Source organism: Palaemon carinicauda, chromosome 6 (assembly GCF_036898095.1).
Source record: "Palaemon carinicauda isolate YSFRI2023 chromosome 6, ASM3689809v2, whole genome shotgun sequence".
In the NCBI taxonomy this organism is placed as follows: Eukaryota; Metazoa; Arthropoda; class Malacostraca; order Decapoda; family Palaemonidae; genus Palaemon; species Palaemon carinicauda.
In genome coordinates, this window is record NC_090730.1 from 75094989 (window position 1) to 75108032 (window position 13044).

Genomic DNA, 13044 nt, shown 5'->3' on the forward strand with positions numbered 1-13044 from the left:
AGATTTTAAATGAGGGGTCAAGCCAAGAGAGATGGAATAGAATTAGCAGAACTTTCCAAAACCATAAACAAACTAAAAACCTAAGATATTCGTAAGCACGTATCAGACCAAAATTTAGGAAACACTAAAGAGAGGAAGAAGCTTCAAATTGATGAAAAGAATATAAGCGAGAACATTAAATATATTCATGAATATAGTTGTGTGCTTTAAAGGGATGAAAATTTAATTAAATATTATTACCAATAGAGATGAAGTGATAAAAATTCCAGATAATTTCTTTACAATGTTATATAATAATGATTTGCGAAATAACTTCACCAATAGAAATAATAAAACACATAAGCCTGTACCAAACGTAAAAGTAGGAGAAATAAAGAAAGCGTTAAAAGGCATGAAAAGAGACAAAGCTGAATGAGAAGATGACTTAACAATGATTTAATAATAGATGAAGGAAATTTCATAATAGTAAAACTGGGCGAACACCAAATAGATGCAAGAATGCTCTAAACCTACAGCTTGGAAAATCTTTATCATTATAGTAATTAACAAAAAGGGAGGCAAAATTGCCTGAAACTTATTGTGCAATAAGTTTCCTCTCATTATATAAAATATTTACATAGAACATTAATCAGCCAAGAGTACAGGCAGGCTTCAGAAGTGGGTATTCAACAACTGGCCATATCCACGTAGTTAACCAGTTAATGGAAACTAATGGAAAAATCAACTGAGTGAGACAAACCAATTTGTATGCCATTTAAAGACTATGAGAAAGCTTTTGTTTCTGTCAAAACCTCAGCAGTAATAAAAACCCGTCAAAGACAAGGATTAGATGAATCTTACATTGGCACACTTTAAGATATATATATATATATATATATATATATATATATATATATATATATATATATATATATATATATATATATATATATATATATATATATATATATATATATATATATATATATATATATATATATATATAAGGGAAGTACAACAACCCTAAATTTACATATGGTGTAAATTCAGATTGAGAGAGGAGTTAGACAGGAAGAAACCTCTCTTAAATTATTCACAGTAAGCCTAAAAGAAGTTTTTTAAGAATTTAGATTGGGAAAATGTAGGAATTAATAATAATGTGGAATACCTAAACCACTTGCGCTTTGCAAATTACAGGATTTTATTTAGTGAATCATGGCAAGAATTGCAAAAGATGATATAAGATTTGATTAGAGAAAGCAGAAATGTAGGACTGAAAATGGTTATGAGTAAACCTACGATAATGTTCAATAAAAATGCAGAGAGAGAACAAATAAGAGTGATGGACGAACCTCTAAATATTTTTTGTTAATTTATGTAATTAGGACAAATATTTAGTGTTTCCACAGGTCTCGAGACCGGAATTAAAAGAATGATAAACATGGGATTGAGTTCATTTGGTACACAAAATTATGTTATGAAATGTAAAAGGCCACTTTCTCTAAAAAAGAAAAATATATAATGAGATGGCCCTACCAGTATTAACTTAGGCATCAGAAACTTGGAGCCTTACTAAAGCCTCAGAACATAAGGTAGTTACAACTCAAAGAGCTATGGAAAGAATAATGATGGAATTACCACAAACTGACAGGAAAAGAGTAACATGGATACAAGAACAAACTCAAGAGGAGGATATTCCAACAACATGCAAGAGAAAGGAATGGACATGGGCAGGACATATACTAAAAATGACACACAATAGATGGACAGTAAAACTACCAGAATGGGTGTTTAAAGATTGGAAAATAAGCAGGTGAAGGAAGAAAAGACAATGGATTGACGAACTAAGAAAGTTTGCTGGTTTGTACTGTCATAGAAAGACAACAAACAGACGCAAGTGTAAGGATACGCCTTGTTCAGCAATGGACTAGCAATGGCCGATGATGATGATGATATATATATATATATATATATATATATATATATATATATATATATATATATATATATATATATATATATATATATATATATATATATATATATATATATATATATATATATATATATATATATATATATATATATATATATATATATATATATATATATATATATATGCGTAAAAATCACAGAAAAATGTGATGCTCAGATGCAGAAGAACCACAGGGAAATTGAAAATACGAAATATACGATTAAGTCCTGACTAGTTTCGTGATACTTCTTCAGAGGAAGAAGTATCACGAAACTAGTAAGGATTTAATCGTATATTTCGTATTTTCATTTTCCCTGTGGTTCTTCTGCATATATATATATATATATATATATATATATATATATATATATATATATATATATATATATATATATATATATATATATATATATACACACATATATATATATATACATATATATATATATATATATATATATATATATATATATACATACATATATATATATATATATATATATATATATATATATATATATATATATATATATATATATATATATATATATATATATATATATATATATATATATATATATATATATATATATATATATATATATATATATATATATATATATATATATGTATATATATATATATATATATATATATATATATATATATATATATATATATATATATATATATATATATATATATATACATATATAAGTAAGGCGTGAAAAGGTAAAATCTGATGAATTGGAGATAGGAGTATTTTGCACTTCCATCATTTGCCATGAAAATATATGGTAAGCTTATTCTTAACACACTACAGAGAGAGTTGAGAGAAGAACAAGCAGAATTTATAAAAAGGTTATTTTACTGACCAATCTTTAATTTGAAGACATGTCAGCAATGTGTGTAATATAGAAAACCACTTTTGATGGCATTTGTGGAACATGAAAAAACCCTTTGATAGTGTCCTTCGGCCAATTTTGGGAATATTCCTTTGTTATTGTTGAGTTCCTCGTAAATATCATTAAGTATGTTCATGGATATAGCAATTACAAAATTGATGTTTGTAGAGTCCTATCAAATGAATTATGATCTCTAATAAATGGTCGATAGAATTAGAGTTTAATAAAACAATAAAATAAAATCAAATAAAACAATGGCTAGGTTGAGTAAAATTGGAAATCAATCCACCTAAAATTACTTTTAAAAATCTGCCTATATATCGGTTTAGTGAGATCGGTGTTACAATCGGTACATTAATCACGATAAGACAATGAAAAAATATCCAACTGATTTTCTTGGTATGGGAACAAAACCCTCAAAAGAATAATGGGAGGTGAATGGCAGGATAGGAAACTATATGATAGGTTACTCGGCTGCCATATGTGGACGAAATTATGGTAAGGGGTAGAATGAAATGGTTTGGGCATGCTCATCACAGTCTCTAAGAGACATTACTCCACCAAAAGTTTAACCGGACTCTAAAAAGCACAAGCAGAGTTGGAAGACCCAGGCCTACATGGCTGATCACATTGAAGTGTTAAGTAGTGGATGATAAATGGAGAAGTACAATTTAAAAAGCTCAAGATGGAGACGACTGGCGAAATCTAACCGAAGCACTTGGCATCAATAGGCATATATATACATATGCATATATATATATATATATATATATATATATATATATATGTACATATATATATATATATATATATATATATATATATATATATATATATATATATATATATATATATATATATATATATATATATATATATATATATATGTACATATATATATATGTACATATATATATATATATATGTATAATAATATATATATATATATATATATATATATATATATATATATATATAAATATACGTATATATATATATATATATATATATATATATATATATATATATATATATATATATATATTTACATATACTGTATATATATATATATATGTACATATATATATATATATATGTATAATATATATATATATATATATATATATATATATATATATATATATATATATATATATATATATATAAATATATATATATATATATATATATATATATATATATATATATATATATATTTACATATACTGTATATATATATATATATATATATATATATATATATAAATATAAATATATATATGTATATATATATATATATAATATACATATATATATATATATATATATATATATATAAGTGTGTGTGTGTATATATTTATATATATATATATATATATATATATATATATATATATATACATATAAATGTATATATATATATATATATATATATATATATATATATATATATATATATATATATATACATACATATAAATGTGTATATATATATATATATATATATATATATATATATGCGTGTATATATATATATATATATATATATATATATATATATATATATATATATATATATATATATATATATATATATATATATATATATATATATATATATATATATATATATATATATATATATATATATATATATATATATATTTATATATTATATATATATATATATATATATATATATATATATATATATATATATATATATATATATATATATACACACACTTGTTCTTTATTATATTGGGAAGATATACAAGTGTGTGTGTCCCATGACCTGGACGAAAAACTCTAGATGTACTGTATGAACTTTCAATTTTGTATATTGGCTACTTTAAAAGCATCGCAACTTTCGAAAATAAGTAAACGTGTATTTTTTCATGTTGGAGATCTTCCCGAATTTTTTAGTGTCTGCAAGTAATTATAGGCAGAACGCTTTCCTTATGACACTAACTTTTTATAAAATAAAAAATAATAAATCTAATTATTGTTTGTCGTCATTTCGCAGAAGAAAAGCATAGTTTTATATCAGTGTCACCGAATTCTATGTCAGGGAAGTTTATATCATTATATTCAAATCCTCTCTAATATAGATTGTTGACATCATATTCAATTCTGCTTTCTCTTTATTCGATGAGTTGTATTTGATTAATATTCTTCACATCTCGGGAGTTCGTAAACAAATCTCGACGTTGCCTTAAGAATTAGATTAAAATGATATTCCGTCTCATAACATAGAGCATTATTTTAAGGTAAACAAACAAGAAATAAGAAAAAAAGTTATACCTAGCTGTTAGTTGACCTTACTAACTTAGTAATAAAAGTGTACTAATTTGCTTCTTTTACAAAAAAATCTCTCTCTCTCTCTCTCTCTCTCTCTCTCTCTCTCTCTCTCTCTCTCTCTCTCTCTCTCTCTCTCTCCGATTGAAAATACTTATTTTCTAAGTACAATTTGTGGTATGGAGGATTGATTTTTGTTTTACTTTTGTTTTTGTTGTTTTTTGCCAAATCAGAGAGAGAGAGAGAGAGAGAGAGAGAGAGAGAGAGAGAGAGAGAGAGAGAGAGAGAGAGAGAGAGAGAGAGAGAGATTGTGTGTGTGTGATTGTGTGTGTGTCAGCGAGCGAGAGGTAGATAGTGTATTGATTGATTGTTTTGAAATTGTTTGTTCGTGTTTTTAGCTAGGTTAAGACAGTGGTGCATGTCTTCGGCGAATGTTCTTTTTTATTTGACTTCAGCTAGAGGCAGTTGTGTGGTTTGAGTGCTGGATTACTATTTTGTATTATTTTTTTACTAGAGTAGAAGTGTTTTGTTTATTTTGACAGTAAGTTCTTTTTATTTATATTTGCTAGGAGTGATTCTGAATAATAGAAACGATTTATTATTTATCTTTGATTATAGTGTGATAATTTAGTTAGGTAGGAGTGCTCATAAGTGGTTTTCTTTTTTATTTTGCATGCCGTAATTCCTCCTTTGGAGAGATTTTCCTTGAATGTGAAATTGATTGTTGATGACCTGATTTGTGATAAGGAACTTGATACGACCACTCAGAATTATATAATTTTTGATGACCAGTACTGAATGAGCATTCGATTGCTGTTGCTGATGATGATGATGATTATGATAATGATGATAAGGATGATAACCACGACCCCAATCAGGGAGGTAGTTGTGGCAAATTGACACACAGTGGACTGTTAACCACAGAGCTGTGGTAGTGTGCTGCAAAAGACAGTTCGGCTTTGTGTGGACAAATGCGTTGGTGTCAAGATAATATATTATGTAAACATACATATTTTGGTGTTGATGTGCCGTTCAATTTTAAGTTTGTAGTTTTTTTTTTATATGAACGGTGTTACGTTTAATATCTATTTTGTGTTAAGTTTATTAGTTTAAAGTGTAACTATTTTGGTTGAGGATGGTTTTATAGATTCAAGGTTATGTTTTGTTTGTATGTCCTTTTTTTCCTATAGTCCCCCTGCTGATAACGTAAGGGGAAAGTTTGTATTGAAGAGAAATTTGTCAGAGTGATTCAAGGTTGTGGGAGTTGTTCTTTTTACATCCCGCCACATTATTTTGGCACCCAACGTGGGGCTGCCGAGGTGGGATTGATAGTTGGACTCTTGGACGAAGGACTAATAGGTTACAAAATTAGATTTAAGACTGAAAAAAGTGGAAGAGCAGAACAAGATACTGAGGGAGGATTTTCGGTTGATTAAGGAGCGTGAGGAGAAGTTGTCCGTAGAGAAAAAGAAGTTTTCCGTAGAGAGAGAGAGTTGTTGCATGAGAATGCAAGGATGAGTTGTGAGAATAAGATGCGAAAGGAAGTGAAAGCGCTAAAGAGAACTGTAGAGAGAGTGGAAGAGAGTCTTGAGATAAGGATGCGCGAGAATGAAGAACAAATGGAAGCTATGATGGGGCAAGTAATGGGAATGATCAAAACTTTCATGGGTGAAGGTGCAGTCAGAGGAGTATCCTCAGCTTTGAGTAAAGGGTTGATAGTGGAAGAAAAGGCTAGGGTAAGTGATAATGGGGAATGTAGTGATAGTGAGTTTGAAGATAAGGGAATCAGGCATAGTAAGGATGAAAAGAAATGTGATAGGAAGAATAAGAAGAAAGGTAAAAGTAATGTGAAGAGGGTAAAGAAGAAAGGTCAGGATGAGAGTGAGGATGATCATGAATGGGTGAAAGTGGTAAATAAGAAAAAGGGTAAGAAGGGAATGGTTAAGGATAGGAATTTGAGTGTTAAATTGGATTTTTTTATATTGAAATGAAGAAGAAGGAAACGAGAAGGGATTAGGCAGTGAAGATAGTAGTGAGAATGAAGTTGAAGTTTGTAAGACAGTGGTAATGAGAGAGTTACTGAGGTGTGAAAGGTTTAATGAGCATAGCAGTACGGATATGTATGACTTTTTTAGGTAGTATGAAAGGTTCTGTCAAGCTAAGTATGGTGATAGAAAGAGAGTTCGGGTTACACAGTTAGGAGAATATTTGACAGGGTATTTGTTGACGATGTATGGTGTGATAATGAGTGTAGGGGGATGAAGGTATAAATGAGAATAAGGAATTAATGAAGAAGTTTATGGCTACTGTACCTGAGAATGTTGCTGAGTTTATCAATTTGAAATGTAAGGAGAAGATGATATGGACGAAAGAAAGATTGACATGGGATGATATTTTAGATAGTTGAGAATTACGAGTTGGATAGGTGTATGAAAGAAAGTAAATCTGTGAGTGTAAGAACTGGAAGGGAGGAAAGTATGCTAGAATTTGTTAGTTTTAGAGATGCTGTTATGAGAGGACCGATGAGGGTAACTGATAGTGTAGTAGATAGGAGTGTTAAGGCTAGTAATATGGGAATACCTGTAAGGACTAATGAAGTGTTTAGGCAAGGGAATCAGGTTTGGAGGGATAGGAGTGCTAGTGCACAGCGAATAAGTGTAGATGGGCATTAGGAGCATGTTTCGGATATGGAGAGACAGGGCATCGTATTAGTGAGTGTAAGAAAGAGAAAGTGATTAAATGTTATCGAAGTGGTATGACTGGGCATATAGCGAGTGGATGTAGGAGTAATCGTACGAATGTGATTTGCGGCAATTGTGGTCAGAACAGACATTATGCGAGGATGTGTAGGGAACGGCGTGCTAGGTGTACTGAATGTGGTGTAGATGGGCATATAGCTAGCTAGGGTTTGTATGAGGAATTGATTAAGCCAGCCAGGATGTTCGGGAAACAAGGTAGTCAGAGGGCTCAACTGAATGAGTCCTCTTGTATGCGTAGAAGGGATAGGATCAATGTTCGTGAGAATGGAATGAATAATTGGTTGGAAATAAGTAAGTATGAACCAAGCATGCATGAAACGTTAGAGGTAGAAAGTAATCAATTAGTGTTATTTGAATATAGGAAAAAGAGGCGTTTGAAAGTTTTAAGTGAGGAGAATGTGCAAGGGAAATTTATAGGTATAGGTAGGAAATTGAATATGCATGCCAAGGGTTTAAATGTACAGGTGAGTATGTAAGATAAAATGGATTTTGAGCAAAGCAAAAAATCTATTTTTGGGTGGTATGGCCATGTCGTCCTGATGGCAGGTTTTTTTGGGCAGCTTTGTAAGGGATATTTGGCTACAGTGATACTCCCAGAGAATTGACCACAGGTCTCCAGAATTCTAACTCCTGGCGCGAGTGTCCTTAAAATAACTCTTAAGGATATCGCATAATATCAGGGGACGTATTTCTTGATATGACGCATGGCAATCTTCACCCCAAATAGAGTTTTCGCTCTGACGGAAAAGAGTGGCGAATTTGAAGGGGAGCCGTTATCAAGGTTACCCGGTGGATCCCCTCCCGGTACCACCCCGGCGAACTATTCCTTGTTGCAATTAAGAATGGATAGCCGCAGTTAGAGTAGTTTCGGGTGGGGATTTTTTACAAATATATATACTCCTTTTTTTTTAGAAAGGAGGGCGGGTCCATCAGGACGATATGGCCATATCACCCAAAATTTGATTTTTCTCTTTGCTCAAAATCCGTTTTTTGGGCTCAGCCATACCATCCTGATGGAAGTTTACCAGATAATTACTTGAAAGTACTATATCTGTGGGTTTGTATAAGTGCCTTTACCTTGACTCAGATTCTTATATGGTCACCCTGACCACATGAATATATGACACTACCGTTATTTGTCATATCCACTAAGTTTGGAACTAACTTAGGGCTTCCTGCCCCCTGCAGGGAACATGTTAATACTAACTATAGAAGCGTCAAGGTTGTATTCGTGAGAGCAAAGTGGAATTTAGCTATTACCAGTATGTTCACACATAGGAATGAATTCAAGTATTTTAATTTTATGAAAATAAAAGACTGGCTAGTTTTATTTGACTACTTGTAGGGTGAATAAGACGCAAATACATTTTATGTATTGATTTGTCTGGACAAAAATAAATACAACGAATGTATTAAAATAGAATCCTTTTACATAAAAAACTTTTTCAAACTACATATATGTTTATCACCTGTAAGGGAAGAAATATATATTAGTATGTCACAGTTGCACTCAAAAATTGAGAAATTACTAGGATAATTTCACTTAGATATTGGATATGTTTAAACACTGTGTACGAATGTACACACGGCACTAGTGTTATTGGTTAGATACTACACCTATAAGAACAGTCCAAGGATCACCATAGTGATCCTCAATAGAAGGTATTACACTCAAAGGTGCTAACACCTGTTCATCCTTTTTCACTGTCAAGTGAGAGCAAAGTGGAATTTAGCTATTACCAGTATGTTCACACATAAGAATGAATTCAAGTATTTTAATTTTATGAAAATTTCATGAAAATAAAAGACTGGCTAGTTTTATTTGACTACTTGTAGGGCGAATAAGACGCAAATACATTTTATGTATTGATTTGTATGGACAAAAATAAATACAACGAATGTATTAAAATAGAATCCTTTTACATAAACAACTTTTTCAAAGTACATAAATGTTTATCACCTGTTAGGGAAGAAATATATATTAGTATGTCACAGATGCACTCAAAAATTGAGAAATTACTAGGATGATTTCACTTAGATGTTGGATATGTTTAAACACTGTGTACGAATGTACACACGGCACTAGTGTTATTGGTTAGATTCTACACCTATAAGAACAGTCCAAGGATCACCATAGTGATCCTCAATAGAAGGTATTACACTCAAAGGTGCTAAAACCTGTTCACCCTTTTTCACTGTCAAGTCCCAAACAGTTCACTGTTCATTACAGCACTAGACAACAGGTTTTATAACACTACCTGCCACCACCACAGAGTGTTTTATTTCATCCACTTGCTTTGCATAATGTTTATAGAAGACTCTAGAGGATTTCCAACCTGTATATGAGCGGAGTCTATCAAAGTCCCTATGCTGAAATAAGTTCAGCGAGGAAGCAATTTTTCTCAGATCGTTACCTGCGGGTGTACACTCAGGATCCGCTCTGCGAATAAAGTAGGCGAGCTTTGCCCTCAGTTCTTTTAGGGATAATTTTGATCCTGAGGTTTCTCCTATGAAGAGCTGTCCTCCCTTGAAATCTGAAGTTCTTCGAAGATAGACCTAAAGACACTCTACTGGACATAGAGAGACATCTTCCTTCAGAGGGCAGATTATCCAAAGACTCCACCTTTTGGTGGGTAGCTCGTTTTTGGTGAGAAATGTAGGATCGGGAAAAATATTCAACTCTCCCTCTTCTGTGAACTGAATATGGCCCTTGTCTCTAGATAGGGCCACTATTTCCCTAACTCTAGCCCATGAGGCTATAACGAACAAGAATATCACTTTCAGCGTTAGATCCTTTTGGGAGCAATCTTCATATTTCAAGTTTGAAGCGTAGTGCAAGACAGTGTTCAAAGACCATGATATGGGCTTCTGAGGGGCTGCTGGTTTTAAGTCTAGCGCATGCTTTCAGAATCCTATTGAAGATTTCGTTCGACAGGTTCACCTGGAACGCGTATAGAAGAGGTCTAGTCAAAGCTGACTTACACGTATTTATCGTGGTGGAAGCCAAACCTTGTTCGTGAAAGTGGATGAAGAAGGACAGACAGAAGTTTATCGAAATCTCGCTCATCTTGTTTGCTTTGACCAATGAGTTCCACTTCTTCCAAGACGATTCATATTGAATTCAGGTTGACTTTGACTTGTATTCTTCTATAAAGTCGATGTTGCATATTGAGAACCCAAACCTTTTCTTGACTGCTAAGGCGAGAAAAAAACATGATATGAAGGTTTTGGGTTCTCAATTATGAAGCGTAGACAGTCGACTTCTGAACCAGTTGGGATAGAACTGGGTTCGGTAGAGGAAACAGCCTCAGCCTCAGTTCTATCACTAGAAAGAACCAATTGTTCTTGAGTCATTTGGGGGCCACCACTGCTGCTGTCTCCTTGAAGGATCTCAGCTTGTTGAGGACCTTCAGCAGGAGATTTGTTGGCGGGAACAGATAGATATGATTCCATCTGTTCCAATCGAGGAACATGGCGTCCATCGCTTCTGCCCGAGGGTCCTCGTATGGGGCTACTTATCAGAATCCTATTGAATATTTCGTTCGACAGGCTCACCTGGAACGCGTATAGAAGAGGTCTATTCAAAGCTGACTTACACGTAGTTATTGTGGTTGAAGTCAAGCCTTGCTCGTGAATGTGGATGAAGAAGGACAGGCAGAAGTTTATGGAAATCTCTGTCGGCTTGTTTGCTTTGACAAATGATATCCACTTCTTCCAAGACGATTCATATTGTCTTCAGATTGACTTTGACTTGAATTCTTCTATAAAGTCGATGTTGTCTTTTGAGAACCCAAACCTTTTCTTGACTGCTAAGGCGAGAAAATCATGAGATGTAGGTTTTGGGTTCTCAATGATGAAGCGTAGACAGTTGACTTCTGAACCAGTTGAGATAGAAATGGGTTTGGTAGAGGAAACAGCCTCAGCCTCAGTTCTATCACTAGAGAGATCCAATTGCTCTTGGGTCATTTGGGGGCCACCACTGCTGCTGTCTCCTTGAAGGATCTCAGCTTGTTGAGGACCTTCAGCAGGAGATTTGTTGGCGGGAACAGATAGATATGATTCCATCTGTTCCAATCGAGGAGCAGAAGCGGTGGACGCCATGTCCATCGCTTCTGCCCGAGGGTCCTCGTATGGGGCTACGTATCGAGGTAGTTTCTTGTTGTTGCTCGCTGCGAAGAGCTCAATCTGCAGTTCTGGGACTTTTTCCAAGATGAAGGAGAATTAGTCTGCGTCTAGGGACCATTCTGACTCTATCGGCTTTCGCCTGGATAGAGCGTCCGCCGTCACATTGCAGAATCCTTGAAGGTGAAATGCTGATAAGTGCCATCTTTTCTTTCTTGCCAAGCGAAAGATGGCCAACATCACGTGGTTGATGTAGGGCGATCTCGGGCCTTATCGCTTCAGACATTTCACTATCACTTCACTGTCTAAGACCAACTTAGACAGCCATGGCCTCCAGAATGTTGATGTGAAAGGTCTTCAACTGGAGTGACCAGGTCCCTTGAACTTCCCTTTAATGGGAATGACCTCCCCATCCTTCCGTTGAAGCATCCGTGTGGATGACTTCTGATGGTTGAGGTGCTTGTAAAGGAATAGTCCTTGCTAGGCTCTTGACCTTCGACCAAGGCCTCAGAAGTGATCGCAGAAAGGTCGGTGTCGGTCTCTGTTGATCTCTTCGAGCGTTTGATGCGTATCTTCTCCTGACTCCTGACGCATCCTTTAGCTGTGCTCTTAGCACTAGGTCTGTTACTGCTGCAAACTGGAAAGAGCCCAGTACTCCTTCCTGTTTGCGTCTTGAAATCTTGTTGGATTTCAGTAGTCTTTTAACAGAACCCGCAATCTCTCTCCTTTTCTAGGGTGGAATGGAGAGGCGGTGTGACTGCAGGTTCCAATGGATTCCCAACAATTGAAACTCTTGAGCTGGAGAGAGGCAAGACTTCTTATAGTTGATCTTGACGCCCAGATATTCCAGGCAAGGCCAGCTCGTCCTTAAGGTGAAACTAGGCAGTCGCCTACGGTGCATGAATGAAGGGGGTGCAAGAACTGGGAACTAACTAAATAAATAAATAAATAAATAAATATATATATGAAAAGCAATTATATATATATATATATATATATATATATA